Source organism: Pogona vitticeps, chromosome 11, assembly GCF_051106095.1.
Source record: "Pogona vitticeps strain Pit_001003342236 chromosome 11, PviZW2.1, whole genome shotgun sequence".
Taxonomy (NCBI): domain Eukaryota; kingdom Metazoa; phylum Chordata; class Lepidosauria; order Squamata; family Agamidae; genus Pogona; species Pogona vitticeps.
Window position 1 is genome coordinate 18,075,969 of NC_135793.1, and position 22,449 is coordinate 18,098,417.

The following is a 22,449-nucleotide window of genomic DNA, read 5'->3' on the forward strand; positions in this document are numbered from 1 at the left end:
GCAGGGGCGGCATCCATTTTGCTGATCCAAAATGAAGCCTCAAGCAGAAAGACGTTTGGTGCTTCATTTCGTTTCAGCAAAACATCTTGCACGAACGGAACCACAAGCACACACGCACACACACACACACACACACACACACACACACCAGTTTGTGTTTTTTTCCCCTCCAGTTTATTGTTCAGTTTGTGCCCATCTCTATTTATCACTCAATATGTCCGTTTGCAAAGGAACTTTGGAGAGACGCATTGCCTGGTTCTGATGTGAATGGCGCATAAAAAAACACAAATAGATTGAGAACAACAATTCCTTGGTTTCATAAACTAAGTGCTGCCATCATCTGGAAATTAAATAATCATTTGACAAGTTCCAGAAAGTGAAAAGCAAAGAGAAAAGCAATGCATCGAATATGGAGGAAATATAGTAACATACACCCTTTTTTTTTTCACTGTGGGAAGCTTCCAGCAGAAAATCAGGATTTGGCTTCTTTTCTGAGAAAGTATTAATGCAGAATACAGTGTTTTCAAATATTTGTTTTATTTTCAAACATACAATTACAGCACTTGAAACATGATTTTTAAAATACTACACAAATGGTTTGTGTTCCTCATCCTTTTTTCAAAGAAGAACAGTCACTATTCATTGCTTTAAGAGCAAAGTTAGGTAGACCGTATTAATAATACCTTTCCATCACTCGTTTCACCAAAACACTCTTAAAAATAAGGAAAAAATGGCCAAAAATCTGCCAAATGACCCCCAAAGAATCAAGGAATCAAAATCATTGGCTGTTCAGGTTGGGGAGTTCTGGGGAAAGTAATTCCCTGAGTTCAGGTCTGTTCTCATTTAAAAACCATCTAACCCAATGGCTATTGGCAGAACTGTAGATCCGAGAGAGACCAGGTATCATCCGCAGAGATGGGAAGCATTTCTTTTTCAGTTGATAGTTCCCAGAATACAATCGGCAGCAATGGTCAGTGGCCATATGGGTTGGGTAATTTGAGGAGTTGTAGCCTCAAAGGAAATATTTTCCATCCCTAACCACCTATAATAACCGCTGAGCGAAACTCCTTTATGAACTCGCCAAGCCAGCTCTCCCTCAGCGTTTTGATCCTGACTGCTATTTCTCTGACTTCTGATTTTTCAAAGGCAATTATCAGTAGCTCAGCAAACCTCATTAAGACTTCTGTGGCACAAAAAGCTGGGCCTGCTGATGCATGGATGTTCATTTTCTCTGCCTTCATCCTTCACTTTCTGTCAGTGGCTGCATTGGTAAATGCTCTGTCAACAAATTCCCCCGTTTTTCTTACTGGATGCCACACTTTAAAAGCAACTGAGCCACTCATCCATTTCAGAGCCAGCCAGCTGCCTGCACAGATTAAGGAGCTCTTATTAATGGGGACAGTTCATGGGTCAGTTGCATAAAGAAGGTTTGCAGGTAGGACTGGAAAATTACTGCCTGAAATCCTGACGAGGTGCCATCAGTGTGTCTCGACAACAGTGAAGTACATGGACTACAGACACCAAGAGTCTGGACTTGAGATAAAACAGCTTCCTATGTCTGCATGATCATCCATTTTTCCTGTTCTTTTTTCTGTTAACATAACTGCAGCATACTGTATAAACACAACATAAGAAAAAGCAGGAAAGAATTTACATGTCTTAATATTTGAAACAACTCAAAACAATTCAGAAAAAAACATAACTAAAATTGGTGTACCCATCACCAGTTTTGATTATGATGCTCTATAACCCTTTCAAAATAACATTATCTTTTGTTTGGGTAGGCAACCTTCACCTTCAAATAATACAAAGCGCAAAAAAGTTTGCCCTGTTCAAACGAAATTGTTCTCTTTTAACAATCCCTTTTTAAATGTTATATTCCGGGTAGGTGGGGCTCATCAGCCATGAAAGGCAGCCCATCTAGGAGAAGGAAAACTCTGATTTCGAACCTCCATTGCCCTGTGGCTATATCCACTGATGGAAAAGGCTTCAGGAGTTAACCTAGATGCAAAATCCGGAGCTGGAGTCCCGAAGGCAGTTCGTGTCATTCTGCCAACTCCTGCAACGTTACTGGAACCAGTTGTATTGGCTCTTGCCTTTCCATTGGACCATTTCAGCAACATGGAGAGGGGGGATCTGCTGCTTGGGTAACAGCCTATCCTCCATATTACTTTACCCAGGCTTCATGCTCTGGAGAGGACACTCCTCGATACAGAGCACGTTACCATGATCTCTCGAGACTGAGGGATGCCTATGATGATGATTCCATGTCAACTTATTGTTAACTGCTGGTTCCCAGACTTTCAGTTAAGTGAAAGTTTCCAACTTCTTGCAATTACTAATCTAGCTGCCATCACCATATGCATAATTAACTCTCTTTTTTTCTCAATCACATCATTCTTCTTCAAAAAATAAGCAATAATGCAATTCTGGAGAAAACGTCTACTGTTATTTGTACAATTGTTTCCATTTCTTTAAATACTAACTTCCAAAATTTCGATACTACTTGACACCACATTTGGAAAAAGATACCTACAACTTGTCAACTTTGGCATCACCAGGCAGGACAAAGTTCCAAACAGAGTAGTCCTAGAACGAGCTGGAATATTCAGCATGTACACATTATTGAAACAGCGACGTCTACGTTGGCTTGGGCATGTTGTGAGAATGGCTGATGGTCGGATTCCAAAGGATCTCCTGTATGGAGAATTAGTGCAGGGAAATCGCCCCAGAGGGAGACCACAACTGCGATACAAGGATATCTGCAAGTGGGACCTGAAGGCCTTAGGAATAGACCTCAACAGATGGGAAACTTTGACATCTGATCGTTCAGCCTGGAGGCAGGCAGTGCATCACAGCCTCTCCCAATTTGAAGAGACCCTTGCCCAGCAGGTCGAGGCAAAGAAGAAGTCATAAAAGCAGCAAAACCAGGGAGCTGGACAGGGGACAGATTGGATTTGTCTTCAGTGTGGAACAGATTGTCACTCTTGAATTGGCCTCTTCAGCCACACTAAACGTTGTTCCAAGTCCTCCATACAGAGCATGTCACCATAGCCTTTCGAGACTGAAGGATGCCTACCTACAACTTGTCCACATCTGCAGCATATTCTAGAGTATCTAGAATCCATCACACTGAATTTCACAGGAGTCAAATGCCATCTCCATGTTAATTTATAATTGTTTTATTTTATTCAGACAGACATCGATTTTAAAATTCTCTTTCTCCTTATACTGTTCCACAGGTTGGTGCTGAGACCTTTCCCTCCCCTTTAACACACACAAGTTGTGCGCTGACACCTTCATTTTCCACACTGGCAAGCCCTAACAGACATTCCCATTCCATCTGATGAGAAAGATATGGGGCAGTGAAGAAGAATCCTTAAATTTGCTTGAGTCCTCAGCAAAATTTTTGAGAGTGTATGTTTGTGTTTTTCATGACTTGACTATTTGTACTTAATTGTGTTGGGGTATCAATAACAGACAATGACACTCCCTAAAACTGTGCAATCTAAGTACCGAAGGGGGATTTTTAAGCAAAATATAAAATTTAACCCATAACAGTGTCTGTGACACATTTGTTGGAATCCAACTGAAAAATTATGCTAGCAAAATGACATTTATTTATTTATTTATTTATTTATTTATTTATTTATTTATTTATTTGATTTATACCCTGCCCATCTGGCCTACATTTATCATATATTTCAGCTGTGAATTGAGACAAATGAAGGAGTCAGCTTAAGCATTTGTTGTTGAGTCATGTTGAGTGAGTCATGTGACTTGTGTGTAACAGCAAATACCTAGGCTAACATCTTAACATGCTGTGACTCACAAATTAGAACTGCTGTATGCTGGCAAGTTTAACTCATAGGATTCTGGCTTTACTGTTTGAGGATAGTGAAGGCACAGTGACATTTCAGCTGCTGGATAGCTCTGTGTTTTAGGCATTTTGCTGTGGAGCCAGAGGTTGGGAGTTGAATCCGCCTCTCTGCCTCCTTGACAGGAGATAGACTCAGTGGTCGATAGGATCCCTTCCAGCTCTGCAGTTCAAAGATTAAGATTTTATGAAATAATAACACAGCACAACTACATTTTGCCTGCAAGAAGTGAGATATATTTATTTCTTACTTCTAAAATAGTGGTTTGGGAAGTTATGTGGGGGCAATTTTTAAAAAAAACCTTTTCCATTTTATTTTTTTTTCAATCAATTTAAAAGTAACAGATTAGTAGCATATTACTGGAATGTTAAGGTAAAGGTAAAGGTTCCCCTGACATTTAGTCCAGTTGTGTCCGACTCTAGGGGGCGGTGCTCATCCCCATCTCCAAGCCACAGAGCCAACATTTGTCCAAAGACAGTCTCTGTGGTCATGTGGCCAGCGCGACTAGGCACAGAATGCCGTTACCTTCCCGCTGAGGTGGTATCTATTTATCTACTTGCTTTTACATGCTTTCGAACTGCTAGGTTGGCAGGAACTGTGACAAGTGACAGGAGCTCCCTCCATCATGTGGATTCGATCTTACAACTGCTGGCCTTCTGACCTTGCAGCACAGAGGCTTCTGCGGGTTAACCCATAGCACCACCATGTCCCATAAACCTGGAATGTTACTCGAAACCAAATGTGGGCAAGCAAATGTGTCCAGCAGACATACACATTCACCCTAGACTTTGAGGTCTGTTCCTACTATCACACATCCCACTCAAAATTTTTTTTTTAATCCTTAATTTTGTAAATACCTGAAAAAGCCCCCTTTTGCCCTCTAGTGGCCATTTTTTTAAAAAAATGGGAGGTGTGCAAAGATGCAGATGTGCTAGGAGACCTCAAAGCATAGCAAAGATAGCATGACTTCCACAGTCAGTTTTTTTAAGGATATTCTTTAGGGCTACTTGGGCAGGCAGGGAGCTCTAGAGAGTACATCTGGACTGATGCGGAATCACATGCACTCCAAACTCCACATGTTGCTGATCCCTGCTCTAAACTAGTAATTGGTGCCCTTTTTTAAAAGTAATGCTCTCTTTTTAAGCAGCCAGCAGGTGCAAGAGGAAAGGTCAAACAGGCTGTGGTGCTAATTGGCTGCCCTGGGTGCATACACCCTTTGTTGTAAATGGGGATCAACCCGGTGAAGAATGTTGCTTCATTGCCTATAAATCAAAAGATGTTTGCACTTAGCTGGGGCTTCTCGTATAGAAAAGGATTAATTCCAGTCAGCATTTTTTTTTATGGGCACCTTTTATAACCAAGTGGTGTTTGCTTCGCTTTGCCAAGCTTTCACTCTGGATCCTCGGTGATTCAGCATTCATGGTAACAGACTGGCTCCAACTGATCTACATTTTCTCCCCGTACTGTTTGGCCTTGATCGAACTAATGATTTTCATCAATGATCTCAACAGCCAGTCTACTTATTTAGTCACGTCCAGCTGTGAGCTGGAATATCAAAACCTGCTCTGCAGATTGAGAAGGGGCAGATCAATTTCTGTTCATCTTCACTTCAAAATGTTTACCGTTTGACGGGAAAATTTTTAAAAGGCAAACAGAAATGGCCACAGTAGCATGTAATGCATTCTTGCATGCTATGCTAAGCCTTGCTCACTGAATGCAAGCTGCCATCTAAGTAGCCCAGCATTCTGTAGCTCCCTATGGATAGCCCACAACAGGACACAGAGGTAATAATACCCTAGATGCTCCCCAGAAACTGGCATTAAGGGGTTAGTGCCTCTGCTGTTGCAAGGAATGCTGCCTTTTAGAAATACTCAGAAACTTCAGTGGGTCCAAAACACTGCACCCAGATTGTTCAGTGGGGCTGTTTACAGGGATCGAATAACCCGCCCACCCATTACAGCAACTCCACTGGCTGCCATTCCATTTCTGGACACAATTCAAACTACTGGTTCTAATCTATAAAGCCCTAAACAACTTGGACCCAAGCTATCTTAAAGACCTTGTCTTCCATTATGAGCCTGCTTGGGTGTTAAGATCATTAAGGGAGGTCTTTTTCTTGGCCCCATCACCCTCACAAGGTGTGTTTGGTGGGGACACGGGAGAGGGCCTCCTCTGTTGCTGCTTCCAGGCTCTGGAACTCACTCCCACTGCCTGGTGGTTTGTGTTCATCTCTAGTGGTAACTGTTGTAGCTTTGGGAACATCTTGCCACTTTCCCAACTGCACCCAAAGTGGTTCCCCTTGTTCTGGGTTGCCATATTACCTGATAAGCTGAGCTTTATCTAGTTTCTGTACCCATTTATCTGGATCTCTTTCAAGTCAGAGTGCCAGCTAGACCAGAAGCAGTTCTACGCCCCACCCTGCCTTTGTGACATCACAAGGAACCATCACTATGACCTCACTAGGCCCCATACTCTAGTGAGTTTTAGCCCTTTCAGGAGGGAGGCCCAAAAGGAGGGAGGCCTGAAAGGAAAGAATGAGGAACTGGGCCTTCTCGGCAGTGGCCCCTCGCCTCTGGAACAACCTGCCCCTAGAGATCTGCCTGGCTCCCTCTCTGGGTGTCTTTAGAAGTAAACTAAAGACATGGCTATTTAGGCAGGCTCTCCCGCCTGCTGTATTTTAATATCTATATTTTTACATCTTGGGTTTTCGTATGTTATTGGTTTTATTGTTTTTAAACTTTGTTATGCCGTGAATAGGGTGTTGCCAGTACCCCATTCCATTCAGCTTAGGTGAGGCTGAGAAGGGATAGCAGATGAAATCATCATTCCTATTAGTCAACAGATGGGAAACCTCGACATCTAACCATTCAGCCTGGAGGCAGGCGGTGCATCATGGCCTATCCCAATTTGAAGAGACCCTTGTCCAGCAGGCCAAGGCAAAGAGGCAGTCCTGGAAGCAGCAAAATCAGGGAGGTGGACAGGGGACACATTGGATTTGTCTTCAGTGTGGAAGGAATTGTCACTCTTGAATTGGCCTTTTCAGCCACACTAGACGCTGTCCCAAGTCCTCCATACAGAGCACGTTACCATAGTCTCTCGAGACTGAAGGATGCCTAAGAAGAAAAATTAGTCAAAAAGTCTTCCTACCACCTAAGAGCCCTAGCTTTATTACGTCACTGGAAGTACCTAAAAGTACTTTACCTATGTTCTCACTGATTTTTTGCCTGTGCAGATGGATCCTTCGGCAGAGTTTTTGAAGGATTCTTCAACACAGTTTGAAGGCTATTGCCAATTTCAACATTGGGAAGGCCTGTGAGATGGGATATGAACCAAGCCTGCAAGCAGGCACATCCTCTCCAAAGAGGCCTGCATTCTGTATTCTTAGTGCTTACTGTGCTGTAAATAATGGAATACATGAAGGAATCCAGACAGGTTCATCTAATATGCCCATTCTGTCACAGTTGTTGTTATTGCTGCCGCCGCTGCTGCTGTTTCCCTTTTATTTTATTTTTTGTAGGCATCAAGCATGGCAATCTTATTTTCGCAAGCAATGAAAGGCCAGGGTTGTCTTTACAAAGGACACTGATGCATCATAAAAGAAGCAGAAAGCAGTGCATTCTCCTTTGTGGCTCTTTCTCAAAAGCGCAAGGCAGGTATGTTGGGAGATTAGCCATTTATCTGCGCCAAGCACTTTCCCCAAAACTTTAACTGACCCAGCACAATTAGGTTGCTGACAATGGCTCTTAAAACAGAGGCTAATTATTCTCAGTGCTCTTTGATGTGGCAGACTTCAGCTCTGCAAAATCTCTCTTCCTTGGGTCTAAATAAGATACGGACCGAAAGCTGAAGATAGGGTGCTTGTACTCTCTTTGTGTGTATATGTTGCATTAAGCTTTTATGGTCATTTTCTCTTCAAAATGGTGTGGATCCCCCCCACCCCCCATGACTAACTGATCATGGATACTGTCTTTAGTAAAGACCAGAGGGACAAATTCAAATTGGCCCTTTGTATTGCTAGTTTAATAATGCAAAGATAGAATATATATTGGAACTGCAGAGCTGGAAAGGACCCTATGAATCTTTGAGTCCAGCCCCTGGCACGCAGGCCTATGGGAAATCAAACTCCTGAGCTATGGGTCTGCAGCCAGATGCCTAAACCAGTGAGCTATCCAGCAGTTCTAAAGTAAATTCTTAATCCCATGTTCCACTTACAACACTAATGTGAAGGGTGACATTGCAGGACAAATTTGATGGGAAGTTAATTAGTTAAATACTAAGATACATTTATATCCCATGTTTTATTTTTATTTCAAGGGTAAAGGGAAATTACTTGGGATAACAGGGAATATATCATGCTATACATTATCACATATTATCTGTACTTAAACATATCATTGCATTAAAGACTTTTGTGTCTGTTAGTTGCCTATATAATTCCAACTACAGTGGTGCCCCGCTTGATGACGATAATGCGTTCCAGGAAAATCGCTGTTAAGCGAAATCGTCATCAAGTGGAAAAACCCATTGAAATGCATTGAAAACCGGTCAATGCGTTCCAATGGGGGAAATACCTGCTCATCCAGTGAAGATCCTCTATAGGGGAAGCCATATTGCATCGCTGTCTTCCAGAAATAAGTCCAGAAAACAGTGGGGAGCCATTTTGAAAACCCGACGATCAGCTGTTTTTAATCATTGTGAAGCAAAAAACTGGTTCCCGAAGGAGGGAACTGATCGTCGTAAAACGAAAAAAACCCATTGGAATCATTGTTTTGCGATAGCTATAGCGATCACAAAAAACTCATCATCAAGCAATTTCATTGTCTAATGGGGTAATCATCAAGGGGGGCACCACTGTAGAATTATTTGACTATTTTGTATTAAAATTATCACATTTGGCTTTCAAGTTATAGAACGGATCCAGTTATATATAGGGTCCATTTTTCAGTTGCTTCTTGGATTGAATTGTCCTTCAAAGCTTCTCTTAATATGTCCATCTCCACCACTTCCATAATATTTTCCACTAGTTATTCACAATTCCGTAATTCTGCTTTCTTCCATTTCCATGCATATAGTATTCTGGCTGCACTTATGAGATGTATCACCTATCTAAACTCTCTGGCAACATATTTAATAAGAATAATTCTAGTTTAAATAGTATATTACATAGCAGAACTTTCTGCAAATATCCATGTATTAGTATCCAATAATTTGTATTAGTATTGTATTTGTATTGTATTGTATTGTATTGTATTATTCATGTATTAGTATAAAAAAACAAATAGAAATATTCTTCACAGCTAAAGAAACTTACCTGGAATATGTAAGACAAATGCTTTCTTTCTTTCACTACTCAAATGCTATATTTTGAACTTTGTTACTGAAATACTAAAGTCTGTAATTAATAAACCTTTTTCTAAAGTTATAAAAAATACCCCATGTTGTATTTAATTGCTTAATATAACATATATGGTTTTGTTTCTCCTTCTTACTTAAAAATGTTCATTGAAAGTAACATCTGAAGAATTTTGAATGAATTTTGTTCCTGCTTATCGCATTACTTTTCGAATGTGTGACTTATGTCATTCTTACAAATAAATAAATAAAAAGTAACTCATTACATGTAACTATGTCATTTGAAACTCACTGCTTCCAGACTCTTGATCTGAGAGGTATAAGCTCAAATTAGGCAATACAGTTACCACATCATTTGAAGTGGAGTTCCCTGACGTAATAAAAGGTATCTATGTCCTAGCTTGCCCTTCTTCTGCATTTTGCAAATTAGCTTGTTTTTGATTGGTCAACCAAAGGTAAACTTGGGCTTCATTTATACGACTGACTGTGTTTGAAGGAACTGTGTGCCTGGAGGGAAACTATGCATTTCCCTTAAAATTTGATATGAAGCATGGAGAGCAACCAACCTAAAGTCACTCAAGGGACTTTCACGGATCTCCAAAACCCATGCCTGAACATTGCAGTACTTTGATTTTGAAACTAAACGAGAGACCCAGGCTGTTGATTCTGCCTTGCAAATGGCTCATACGCAGACTAGACACACTTACACACGAACATCTACACCGAGAAAAAAAAACCCAACAAAACATTTAATTTGTTTTCTCTTATTGTACCATGGCGCTCAATTCTTTACTTTCCATGCAACAACATAGACAAATTTGTACCCATCATTATAGAAAAGCAATGGCAAGAACTTCCACAGCCCATTAAAGGGGAAGAAAGATAGTAACAAGCTTTCCATTAACCAAAATCAATAGCATACACAACCGCAATTTGCTTCCACTGTTTAAGATATATTGCAGTCCAGTGGGGGTTGCTTTACGCAGGCTACGGAAAAACCTGAAAGCTATGCCTAGTAAAACAGATGCTGCAGGGCACAGCTGAGCCAAAATTTCCCAGAAGATTTTTGAGGCTTTCACCCCCTCTTTTTTGTTCAATGAAAGTCACTTTGCAACATTTTCTGTGAATATTCTCTACGAATTTTTGTAAAGGGTGCTATTCCTTCCATATGCATACACAAACACAGAGAGAGAGTGATAGCAAGGCTGAGCGATCTGCGAAAACATGGTCTAGCCCAAGGTATTATGCTGCCTAAATCAAAGCAGCAAATAATATCGAGATTGGTTTGGGAACTGACCATGAAAAAATTCTGCAGCACTAGGCCTAGAATTCAAATGAAAAATGGGCTAGCTAGGAGATATGAAAACCCAAAGCAGGGGGTGGAGAAAGGGACGCAGGTAACAAAAACAAGTGGTAGCCAAAAAAAGTGGTTACAGCAATTGCTTCCATTCCCTCAAGAGATCACATCACATACAGACTTACCTACTGACACAATACGGTTCTTCCAGACACTGCATTGCTGTTCAGACTAAAGGAAGTGTCACCGTCACGCCCGCAGTTGTTGGGTTTTGTTGTTGTTGTTGTTGTTGTTGTTGTTGTTGTTGTTGTTGTTGTTGTTGTTGTTGTTGTTGTTGTTGTTGTTGTTGTTGTTTACCGTGGGCTGAGCTGATGCTGCCAGGCTCTATGCCAGAGCTTCGCTTCTTACCTTGCTCCAAAGGATATGTAAATGCCTGTTCCCCAGTCCCTCACTCTGAGATTTGTCCCATCACCTGCAAAATCAGAAAAAGACCACAGGTCCATGAGAATTCAGCTGAAATTCTTAGATCTGGAAACCCTGTCTTAGACCAAGCAGGGGACTGGAGTACACAGCCTATATCATAGAATCATAGAAAAGTGAAGCTGGAAGTGGCCTACAACAGCATTCCCTCTGTCTATCAGGGAGGTGACCTGAACCAAAAACAAGATCAAATTAGTTTGGCAGGATTTGTTCTTGACAAATCCGTTTTGGCTTCTAGTTATCACTGCATTGTTTTCTAGGTGTTTGCACAATGACCACTTTATGATGATCTGTTCCAGGAATTTTGCCTGGGATAGTACTCAGTCTTCCAGGCATATTCGACTTCATCTCCCAGAAGCTCTTACTAAATGGGTCAGCTGGGAATTGAAGTCCAACATTATCTAAGTACCAAAAATTGGAAACGAGTGGCCTTATTTCATCTAGCTGGAAGTCCCAACGACACAACATGCAAAACAGGTCTTAGGTATAATGTGTTAACCACTTCTCCCAGCCCAAGGCACTCCAGACATGTTTGATTATTTCTTTCTTCACCATTTCCATAAATCTAAAATAACAAATTGACTAAATGCAGGCGCCACTGTTTGTGCTCGTGCAAAGGTCAGGCTGTTATTTTAGTGTTTGTTAAATGGGTAATTGAGCTCAGCCAGCAGGCCTGTAAGACACCTTGTTCATCTGTTTGAATGTTTTCATTTTCCAGCATTATCTTCTGCGTAAAAGCTGCCTGTTTATTCAGCCAGCGCTTATCTCTCCATTTGAAACTTCTCTGCAATAAATAAAAACGCCGGTCTCTTACGTTTGCAGATCCTTACTCCACTTTGATTTCATATATTCTCAAGATTGCATTTTGATTGCTTTCCTGATAACTGCAGTTTGATACAATTCCTCAGCGCCGACGTAGGCAGACATATGATATGAATGATCTGTACTTTTTATTGTTATTATTTCATTTTTTTCCTATTATGCAAAAGGAAACTCAAAACATTTTTCCTGTTTAAACCAAAAAAGGAAGAAAGAACAGGAACAAGAATAAAGCAAGGTGGCAGTTGCACTAGGATAGCTGTTCGTTCGTTCATTCATTCATTCGTTGGCCGAATAATAAATGATTCCCGAATTGCTTCCTTTTAGTTAGAGATTTAAAAAATCTATGTACTGTTCTGCTGTCTAACTAAAGAAATAGCACCAAACTGAAAAGTAAACTAAAGAAGTGATATTTTATAATTGGAGGGGAAGCCATAAACACATCAATAGCCTAAGCCAAGACGATTGCTAAAAATGACAGAGGCGGAAAGAGTCTGCCAACTGCAGAGGCAAGGTGTAGACATTTTTCTCTGTTCCATTCACAGAACTTTATAAAATATTTAGACCAACTTAGAATTTCAGCTGGCAAGACAGTTTAGCTAGTAATTGAGGATTCAGGTTGAAAGAAAAGGAGACTCATAAAAGGAAGCCAACTCCTTAGATGGTCTTTTTTTAAAAACTGATCCTTTTGCAAAGAACCTAGAAATACAATTTTTCTCCTATTCACATGCAAATCCACTCTTTCAAGGGCACAAAAGATATACAGAGGGGAAAAAATTAAAACATTATAGATTCTAATACCGATGCTATTTCATGCCAAGCAGAACTCCTCTGCTCGGCTTTTGTCTCCAGATTTTAAGGAGACGGCAGATGTTCCTATTCGGCTGGTGACTCAAAAGGAAACGTTCGTGGTAATTTCAACTAAATCATATCTGAGGCAAGGTTTGGCTGCTCCAGAACAGCTGCAGGGAGGGAGGGAGGGATGTAAAATATCAAAACGGTGAAGACAGCAGGCATGCTTCTCATCTAATGCAAAAAAGCGATTTAGGATGCCTGAGGATATACAGAGAAACACACATACCTCCTCCTCTATTTTGAGACTGTTTGCATTCTGATAAACTAGAAACATTTCATTATTTTTGTGTGCCTTGATTATTTGCTAGTTACTGACTTAGATTCATTTTACACCCCGCCTTCCCTCTGCAGTTCAAGGTGACATAAAAAATCTCTCAGCCTTCCCACTGTATTTGTAGGAATTTTATTTGCAACCTGGCTTGCTGTCTATGGTTTGTGTGACTGCGAGGGACTTTTCCGGGCTGGGGTGATTGTCTGTCTATGCAGCACTAACCCATCATTCCTTCCAGCCTTTGATTTCAAAGAGAGCCGTTCTGCTGAGTGATTCCTTTCCTCTGTTCGTGGTCATTTTTTGTTTTTATTTTGTTTTCTGTTGATCTATTCCATTGGTGGCTAAGTAAAGAAAGCCGCATGCACAAGTCTGTAATTTCAAGTAATTGTAAGTAAATAAATTATTTTATTCTTTCTCCTATAAATGTCCCAGAGTGAGTTACTGAGACTCAGGCACTTAGTTAATGAGAAGCGGATGCACTTTGGGGAACTTTGAAGCTGTTCTCTGTGAATCATTGAACTTCTTTTTGTAGTTGTTGCTTAGTCGTTGTCGTGTCCGACCCTTCGTGACCCCATGGACCAGAGCACACGAGCCCTTCCTGTCTTCCACTGCCTCCCAGAGTTGGGTCAGATTCATGCTGGCAGCATCAATGACACTGTCCAAGCATCTCATCCTCTGTCGTCCCCTTCTCCTCTTGCCCTCACACTTTCCCAACATCAGGGTCTTTTCCAGGGAGTCTTCTCTTCTCATGAGATGGCCAAAGGAGTGGAGCCTCAGCTTCAGGATCTGTCTTTCCAGTGAGCACTCAGGGTTGATTCCCTTCAAAACGGATAGGTTTGTTCTCCTTGCAGTCCGGGGGACTCTCAAGAGTCTCCTCCAGTACCACAATTCAAAAGCGTCAATTCTTCAGTGGTCAGCCTTCTACTGGGTAGCAAAAGAAATTGTACCAGAAATTCAAAACTCTGTAACATTACATCACAACCCTATGACATAGTTCAGGTTGGGACAGAGTGACTCGTTCATGGTCATCCAGGAAATGCCGTGGGCTCAGCTGAGTCTCAAACCTGAATCTACAAAATTCAGGCCAACGTTCTAGCCCCTGTAATATACTGACAAGATTATAATTTATTAAATTTATACCCCGCCCCTCTAGACCATGTCTACTTGGGGCAGCTTACAACATAAAAATCAATATAATATATATATATATAATCATTAAAAAATGCAATTACTATATTAATTAAGACAGTTAATTTAAGAAAAAAATTGCCAAGATGGGGTAGGATAAGGAAAGAAGAAATAAAAAGACTTAGCTGACTGGAGGGAAGGCCTGCCTAAGTAGTCAAGTTTTTAATTGTCTTTTAAAAACACCCAGCGAGGGTGCCAGCCGAATTTCTGTTGGGAGGGCGTTCCACAGCCGAGGGGCCATCGCCGAGAAGGCCCGGTTTCTAGTTTTTTTCCTTCTGAGCCTCTCTCAGCGTCAGGCCCCTCAGCCATCCCTGCAGGCTGTGACGGGTGATTCAGGTAGATCTGGGTGGGAGAAGACGTTTTTAGATATCTGCTCTAAAAAGTAGATAATCTGGATCAGGGGTCGCCAGTCCATGGGGTACATAAAACCAGAGGGACACAGAGGCAGTTCAATGGGATACAGCGTTTTCCTAAAAGCTACTAAGATTTACTCTCTTTCATGTCTTTCTGCAAGTAGATTAATTGAATTATTACACGTTAGCATTATTATTTGAGTTTGGTTTTCCTCCCAGGAATGCTGCAATGTTTTTAAAATCTCCTTAAGACTTTCCATAAGAGATCAATATAATAACAGAATGCCCTGTTAATGTGCAAATGCTATTTTTCCAATAAGAGAACTTTTTGATTCTCACATGGTCAGGCCCTCATTTCTGGCAGAATGATTGATAGGATGTGAACACTGGCGAACCAAAGATCTGGATTATGCTTGCAATTTACAAAGGGAAATTCTTGTACAAATGTGACAGTACCCTTCCATGCCAGTATTTTGGGAGTCCAATTTGTAAGAATGAGAAGTTCTAGAATGTCATAACTTTGACCTTTTGCAAACTCACATCATGTAAGCTTGAAAGATTCTTCCCCAACATTGTTATGAAGGCGGGTTTGGGCAAAGAGACTGAAATTCTGTATAGATATTTTGAGTTCATTCATGCATGCAAGTCATTCATTGGATGATGGTGTTTGAAGGAGCCTAAAAGGCCATTGAGTTCAACCCCCTCCTCAGTGCAGGAATCCAAATCAAAGTAGATCTCTTAGATGGCTGTCCAATTTTCTCTTGAATGCCTCCATCATTCGCCACCTCCCAAGGTAATTAGTTCCATTGTCATACTGCTCTAACAGTGAGGAAATTTTCCCTGATATTCAGCTTAAATCTGGCTTCCTGTAACTTGAACCTGTTATTACGTCTCCTGCACTATGGGATGATTAAGAACAGAACTTGGGTAAACTAAGGTATGAAGCGAATTAACTGAAAAAGTATTCTAGCTGAGATAACATAGAGGTGCTTGCTGTGGTTTTTGACCTCTGATAGCTTATTCTGACATGAATGGTGCAACAGGGATCGATGAAGGATGTCTATACATGTAAGAACTGGCACGCAATTCATATACACTAAAAACACTAGCAATGACACAAAGAGCTAGATGGCCTGTAGCTTGAACAAGGAGAGCAAGACTCCAAGCCACCCTCTGGCAGCAAATGAGATACCAGCATAGAGAATTAAGGTGCTATTTACAGGTGTCATCACAGTACAAATGAATGCAAAGTATTATTTCCCTGATTACACCGTAAACTGCCCAGAGAGTGTTCTAGCACTATGGGGCAGTGTGTTAGTTGAAAACAGCAACAACAAACTAGTTGATGACAGAAGATGAGATGGTTGGACAGTGTCATCGAAGCAACCAACATGAATTTGACCCAACTCCGGGAGGCAGTGAAAGACAGGAGGGCCTGGTGTGCTCTGGTCCATGGGGTCACGAAGAGTCGGACACGACTAAACGACTAAACAAGAAGAGTCTGTAGACATTGCCAAAGAGTCAACTGTCATCTCTAGAGATGGGCACGAACCAAACCACAAACTTCTTCCCCTCAGTGCTTTGTTTTACTTCAGCAAAATGGAGGCCTGCCTGCCCCCTTTCCACTGCCCCCATCATTTCCACCTGCCTGTTCCTGCTGTTGCCACCACTGCCTCTGCCTCCACCAACATTAGAGGTAGCAGGCTGGCTTCCCTTCCCACAGCCGACCCACTCTCTCTCTGCACATGCGCCTGCCTAACAGCTCAGCAGAGGGCGCATGTGCCGGGGCAAGTAGGCTCAGCTTCAGGAAGCCAGCCTGCTGCTTCTGCGCATGCACCCAGCTGGTGGGTGGGCACACATGCAGAGATAGTGGGCTGGCTCTGGGAAGGGGGGGCCAGCTCATTCTCTGTGCACATGTCCACCTATCAGCTGGAAAAGTGGGCACATGCACAGAAGAAGCCACCCAGTTCCCCAGCAGGAATCTGAAAAATGAACAGTGAACTGGCTCATTTTTCAGAGGTTTGCGATGGTTCATAGTTTGTGGTTTGTGAGCAGCCCTGAGCCATGAACCATCATGAGCAACCAGTTTTTCAGTTTATGCCCATCTCCAACCATCTCTTGAGCAAAAGGGTGCTTTTTGAATTATAAATGGCATTTTGTTACAGATTTTTCTTCCTCTGAAAAAAACAACCCCTTCCTCCATTTTTTAAAAAATGGAGCCAGTATAGAGGAAACTGAAGTGAACATAAATGGATGGTTTATATGCAGGCAGTGGATGCTCATTAGAAGCAAAGAAAGAGGTAATAGAAATATCATTTTTCCCTGTCAGTTATGCTGCTAGAAATATCCCCCAGTGGTGCAAACTTCTAAGCTTCAACAGTAAACACAAATATCAAAAAGTTGGTGCATAGACAATATTGGGAAGTTGTATGAGTCACAAAGGGACGGGCCATATGGTAATAAGGAGGAAAAGCAGCCATTTAAGTAGCCATAGGAGGATCGTTTGTTTTGCAGTGAGAGCCAAAAAAAAATTTTTTTCTGCAGGGAGGGGGAGGAGAAGAAGGAATTGACAACACAACAGAGAGCACCTGGTTTGGCCAGCTGGAGTGACTGAGCAAGGCCGGTTCATATTTGCCTGAATGCAATTCTTTCCTTGTCATCTTCTCAGAGAGATAGGAAGTCGAAAAATGGTGACTGCAATGAAGATCAGTCGTGTCCTGTAAAGCAGCAAACAACACACAGTGCAACTTGCCTAAATCTGCACACCACTTCACATTCTATTCAGAGCAGGGGCAGGTTGTGGTCCCAGCTGGGAGGGGTCTCACCTCAACATTTCAGGGTGAAGTATCCTCCTCTTCTTTGATCACAGGCTGCATATGGTTCGATCAGGTTCTTTTGGAATCACACCAGCTCTCTCTCTCTCTGAGCAGATGAAGTTGTGAAGTCAGGGTTAGCCTTAACGGTTGGCATGGCTGGACGCCTCTTGAGGTCCCACATCCTCGTAATACTCAAGAGCTTCCTGGACTTGCTTCCCTTCTTCACCTTCGGAACTTCCTCGTTCACCTGGGTCCTGTTTCTCATCACAGTCTGCTTCTTCCCTGACACAAAACAATACTGGTTGAGAGTACGAGGTAGCAATTCATGCCATTCCTGGGTGGCTCACTGGCTCTCTGTCCGATGAGGAAAAAGAGTGACAGTGAGCAGGTAAACCCATTGAGAGGTGTGGGGTCATTGAGAAGGTTTGCCTGTAAGGCCCTCTAAAAGTTAAAGATTCCCCTTGTCATTTCATCCAGTCATGTCCAACTCTAGGGCATGGTGCTCATCTCCATCTCCAAGCCATAGAGCCAGCGTTCATCCAAAGACAATCTTCCGTGGTCACATGGCCAGCACGACTAGACACAGAATGCCGTTGCCTTCCCACCGAGGTGGTACCTATTTACCTACTTGCATTTTTACATACTTTTGAACCGCTAGGTTGGCAGGAGCTGGGACAAGCAACGGGAGCTCACTCAGTTGTGTGGATTCGATCTTACGACTGCTGACCTTGCAGCACAGAGGCTTCTGCGGTTTAACCCACAGTGCCACCACATCCCTTTGTTAGTCCTTCTAAAACCTTGAGCCAACACTGCAGGTAACAGTGTTCCATGATGTGGGGCAAATTTCTGACCATATGTGAGAAAAGTAAATATTTTGACAGCTTCAAAGCTTGGGAGCATCTTGTCAGAGATAAGTTTCTTAAGAAAAGCCAAAATCCTATTAGTTAAACCCACCAGTGTAGCACAATTCATATAAACCTCAGTGCCAAATTGCTGCAAGTTAAGAAGTTAGTGTAGGCAGGACATAAGCTTACCATTTACCTGTAGTTATTTTATACCACAGACCAGCAGCTTGCAACAGCTGCTGGGTTGCTTGGTTGGTTTTCAAAAGCATATGTAACTACCTCTGCTATGTTTGATTCATGAGAAAATAAAGTGACAGATTCATTTTTTAAAAAGTAGTTTCCAAGATCAATTCACAGAAGGCCCTGTGAACAGGCCTCCTCGTGAGCAGAAGACTCCAGCTGGAAGAGCAATTTTCCACGCTCTCGTTGAATCAAGACCTATCATTGAGCTTGCACCAAAGGCTCCAAGTGACTGCAGGAGGACGAAGAAGGAGTAGTAATGTTGGTTCATCCTCTCCTCTTCCTTTTGGAGGTAGTATGGAATCAAGATGGAGAATCAGTCATCAGCCCTGGCACCAGGGAGAAGGTAGATGCATTCAGGAAGAAGGACCTCCCTGGAACATCTCTTTCCCACCAACCCACCGAAAAAAAAACAGACCCAGCATGCTCTGGACTGCAGTTCCAAATTCTGGTGGTGGGCTCTGGTAGTCCCACAAAGTAACCTTTCCACGCTTTGCTCTGAACTGGCTTTTAGACACCAAGCATCACGGCCATTGCTCCAGATTAAAGATTCAAAAGTTATATGGTTGGATTCAACTCCTACCTCTCTCTCTCTTTCTGTTCTAATCAGTCAAACTCACTTAAAAAGCCTTCTCATAAAGGAAAGACATATTTTCCCTCTTTCTCCTTGGTGGCAACATATGGAAGGAGGCATATGGAGAGCTAACTCCCGAATGCTTTTGGTGTTGCAATGTTCAGGCTTTCTGCAATTTGTTCCTTGTTGACTCGCATAATATATGACCATCTTGCAATGCAAATGTAAGATCCCCTGAACAAAAGAGGAAAGCCAGGTTCAACAAGGATTTTTTTTCTCTCAACAGGTAGAAGAAAAAAGACATTTGGTTTAATTTGAGCAATGTCATACCACCCTAAATATTCTGGTTGTGGCTGATTTCAGAAGCCTCTCGGGGCTTAGTCTGGTTAGCGAAATTGCTGTTTAGCGAAATCATTGTCTAGCAAAAAGCATTTCCCCATTGGAATGCATTGAAACCTGTTTAATGCATTCCAATGGGGAAGAATCGTCGTTGTCTAGCGAAGATCGGCCATTGGAAAGCTGCTTTGCGAACTGCCAATCAGCTTTTAAATCGCTGTCTTGCGAAGCTTAGGTCCCGAAAGCACCTGTTTTGCGAGCGCAGACGGAGCTGTCAAAATCATCATCTAGCAAAAATCAGTTTGTGAAGCAGGGACCAAACATTGTCCAGCGAATTCCCCCATAGGAATCACTGTTTTGTGAATCGCTATAGCGATTGCAAAAAGCCAATGTCTAGTGAAAAAACTGTCATGCGGGGTAACTGTCTAGCGAGGCACCACTTAAATAAGGTTTTGTGGTGAAAATAATTACAACTAAAAACAACCATGGTAACCCACCCCAGAAAATACTTTGTGACCCTCTTGGGGTAATGACCCACAGGTTGAGAACCAGTGGTCTAGAGAGACCAATCTCTCACTCAGTTTAAGATAGCATCCTATGTTGCTAAACAATATGCATTTGTCTTGTGAAACTCACAGATTACCTCCTTCCACTTAAAACAGGCTTTAAGCACATTGGATTATTCGCCTGTAGATTCATAATAACATGAAACCAAACCAAGAGCTTGCTCTTCCATCTCAGCCTTCCCCAAGCTGGTGTCACTACCCACTGTAGCCAATATGCTCTGATGGGCGGCATCCAAAATTTGAACCCAAATTAGATTTAAATCCCAGTTTATCCACAAGTCCCATTTTATCTTCAAATCCTAGATTATCCTGTTGTGTAAATTTTTCCTCTCTTTAGTTCCATCTCTGTAACATAAAGAACAGTGACCAATTGGGTTGGCATGGCAAACAAGATAAAGTCTCACTGACACCAGTAAGGGATTTCTCACTCCATCCCCCTCCAGTCAATACAAGCTTTAGAAGAGAGTTTTCCCCTCCCCTTCAGGGATAAAAGGGTTAAATCTCCATTCCTGCTGAAATGCTATTAACTATCCAGAGTTTAGAAAACTACTTTTTGGATTACTGGGCCAAACATGCCCCTCGGCCAACAGAATCAATGACACCTGGGGGATTCTGGAGATTGTAGTCCAAAAGGAAAACTCTTCCAGTCATCACAACATACACACAAACACACAACTCTTGAATTTAAAATAAAAGCAAAGAAAAAAAAAGAGCATTAGATGAACAGATGCTTTTAATTTAAACATAGTTCGGCCCACAAATGCAAATTCTTTTTCTAAGTGTGTGCTATCAGAGATCCAGAAGGTTTTAAAATCACTCTTTCCTTCCCTCTGCTGAGTTCATCCTTGGTGTGCATCAAACGGTGCTTACATCAAACGTTCATGTTTGCCCCAAACCCTCATGGTCAAAGCTGCTGCTGGGATTTTTCTGCCTCTGTGGCTTTCTGTGACTTTGGCAGAGTCCCTCTTTAAAAGGCCTGTGATGTGACCATCTGTTTATCCACCCTCAGGAATAGCTTTGCCAGATCAGAAAAAGGGGATGACAACTTTGCATGGCCAATCACCATGTCAGTGTGCCGCATGGAGACAGGGAGACAGACGAGACATTTACATATCGCAACACAAACTCAGCGGTGAGTTAATTGAAGTCGGCAGAAAGGAACCAGAAAGTGGCAAGCTGTAGATTCTTATCAGCCACAATAAGCTCTCTCACATAGAGACTGCTACGCTACAGAAGAAGAAATTTGCAGGACTGAGATTTTTCCAGCTCATATATTGAACCAAATGCAAGGGAGCAATGAAATGCAGTCAAACATTCATGAAACTGACCCAGGAATTTGACAACCACTCCAACAAGTTTTGTTTTCCAAATCCAGATGTTTAGGACTGGAGATGGGCATGAAGCACTTTGTGCCATGTCATCTAAGCCAGTGGTCCCCAACCTTGGGCCTCCAGATGTTCTTGGACTTCAACTCCCAGAAATCCTGGCCAGCAGAGGTGGTGGTGAAGGCTTCTGGGAGTTGTAGGCCAATAACATCTGGAGGCCCAAGGTTGGGGACCAATGATCTAAGCCACAGGTGCCGCATGATCACTTTCCCCACTCTGCCCTGCCTCCTCATCTAAGTGGGCAGCTGTTGGAGGAGGCAGAGAAGGGAAGTCTGTGCTCCTGCCAGAATGGAAGATCACATGACCAGGAGGGAAAGAGCAGCAAACACTGACAAGTCAGTGGGAGAGCTAGCTGAAAGTGGACAGACAGCACATGTGGTGCCATGCTGGCAACTTAGATGACATGGCTTGAAGTGCTTCATACCCATCTTTATTTAGGGCATTTCATGGAAAATAGGCAGGGCCGGCCCAAAACATTTTGCTGTCTGATGCAGAACCATATGAGAAACAATGAGGTAGTCCTGCCATCCCACATGGGATGCACTTCTCCTGCAGCTAGGGCCCTCCTAGGTCCCTGTCTATTGTCTCCGTCATCCCCTCCCTTCAAACAGCTGCTGATTCCCACTTCTTCAGATTGTTCTCCCTTCTTTTGCATCTCATAGAGACTTTTTTTAACCTTACTTCAAACTACTTTCCCCTTTGGAAGGTGAGGGGAGAATCTTGTCCTGCCTCGTGCTCCGTCCAAGTTGGTGGGAGCTGAATTTTGAAGACCTGGAAAGCTCATGCCACCAATAAATCAGTAGTATGTTAGCAGTTCTGATAAAAATACGGCCCAGCTCATAGTTGCTTCTCCTTAGGAACCACATCAACTACTGTGGATAGGGTTATACTGGCAATAAGAAGCACTGCTGAATCAGGTTTTTCTTAAATAAAATGAGTTTTAAAAATCCTGGCTACACGATGCAAATGGAAGTGTGGATTTTTTTTTTTTTTGGCGATAAATCATGAGCTTAGGTTTTCTTAAATAGGAAGCAAGGTATCTTATTGTGCCTGCAGAGGGTTGTTTATTTTAATACAGATGTAAAATTGCTTTATTTCTAAGCATTTTGGCTTGTGTGAATGCCTCTGGTTGTGTAAACTTCCTTGCAATGGATGCCTCCCACAGTCACTCCTGCCCCTGCTGTAGGTTATTTT

General features: G+C 42.2%; 1 long non-coding RNA gene across 1 annotated transcript; it reads right to left on the reverse strand.

Moving 5' to 3' along the window:
- Window positions 1-517: 517 nt before the first annotated feature.
- Window positions 518-14,412, reverse strand: LOC140702311 (uncharacterized). The gene is made up of 2 exons (XR_012081433.2): window positions 10,713-14,412; window positions 518-1,613 (listed from the first exon to the last, which is right to left on the reverse strand). It is a non-coding gene; the product is annotated as an uncharacterized LOC140702311 (long non-coding RNA).
- Window positions 14,413-22,449: the final 8,037 nt, after the last annotated feature.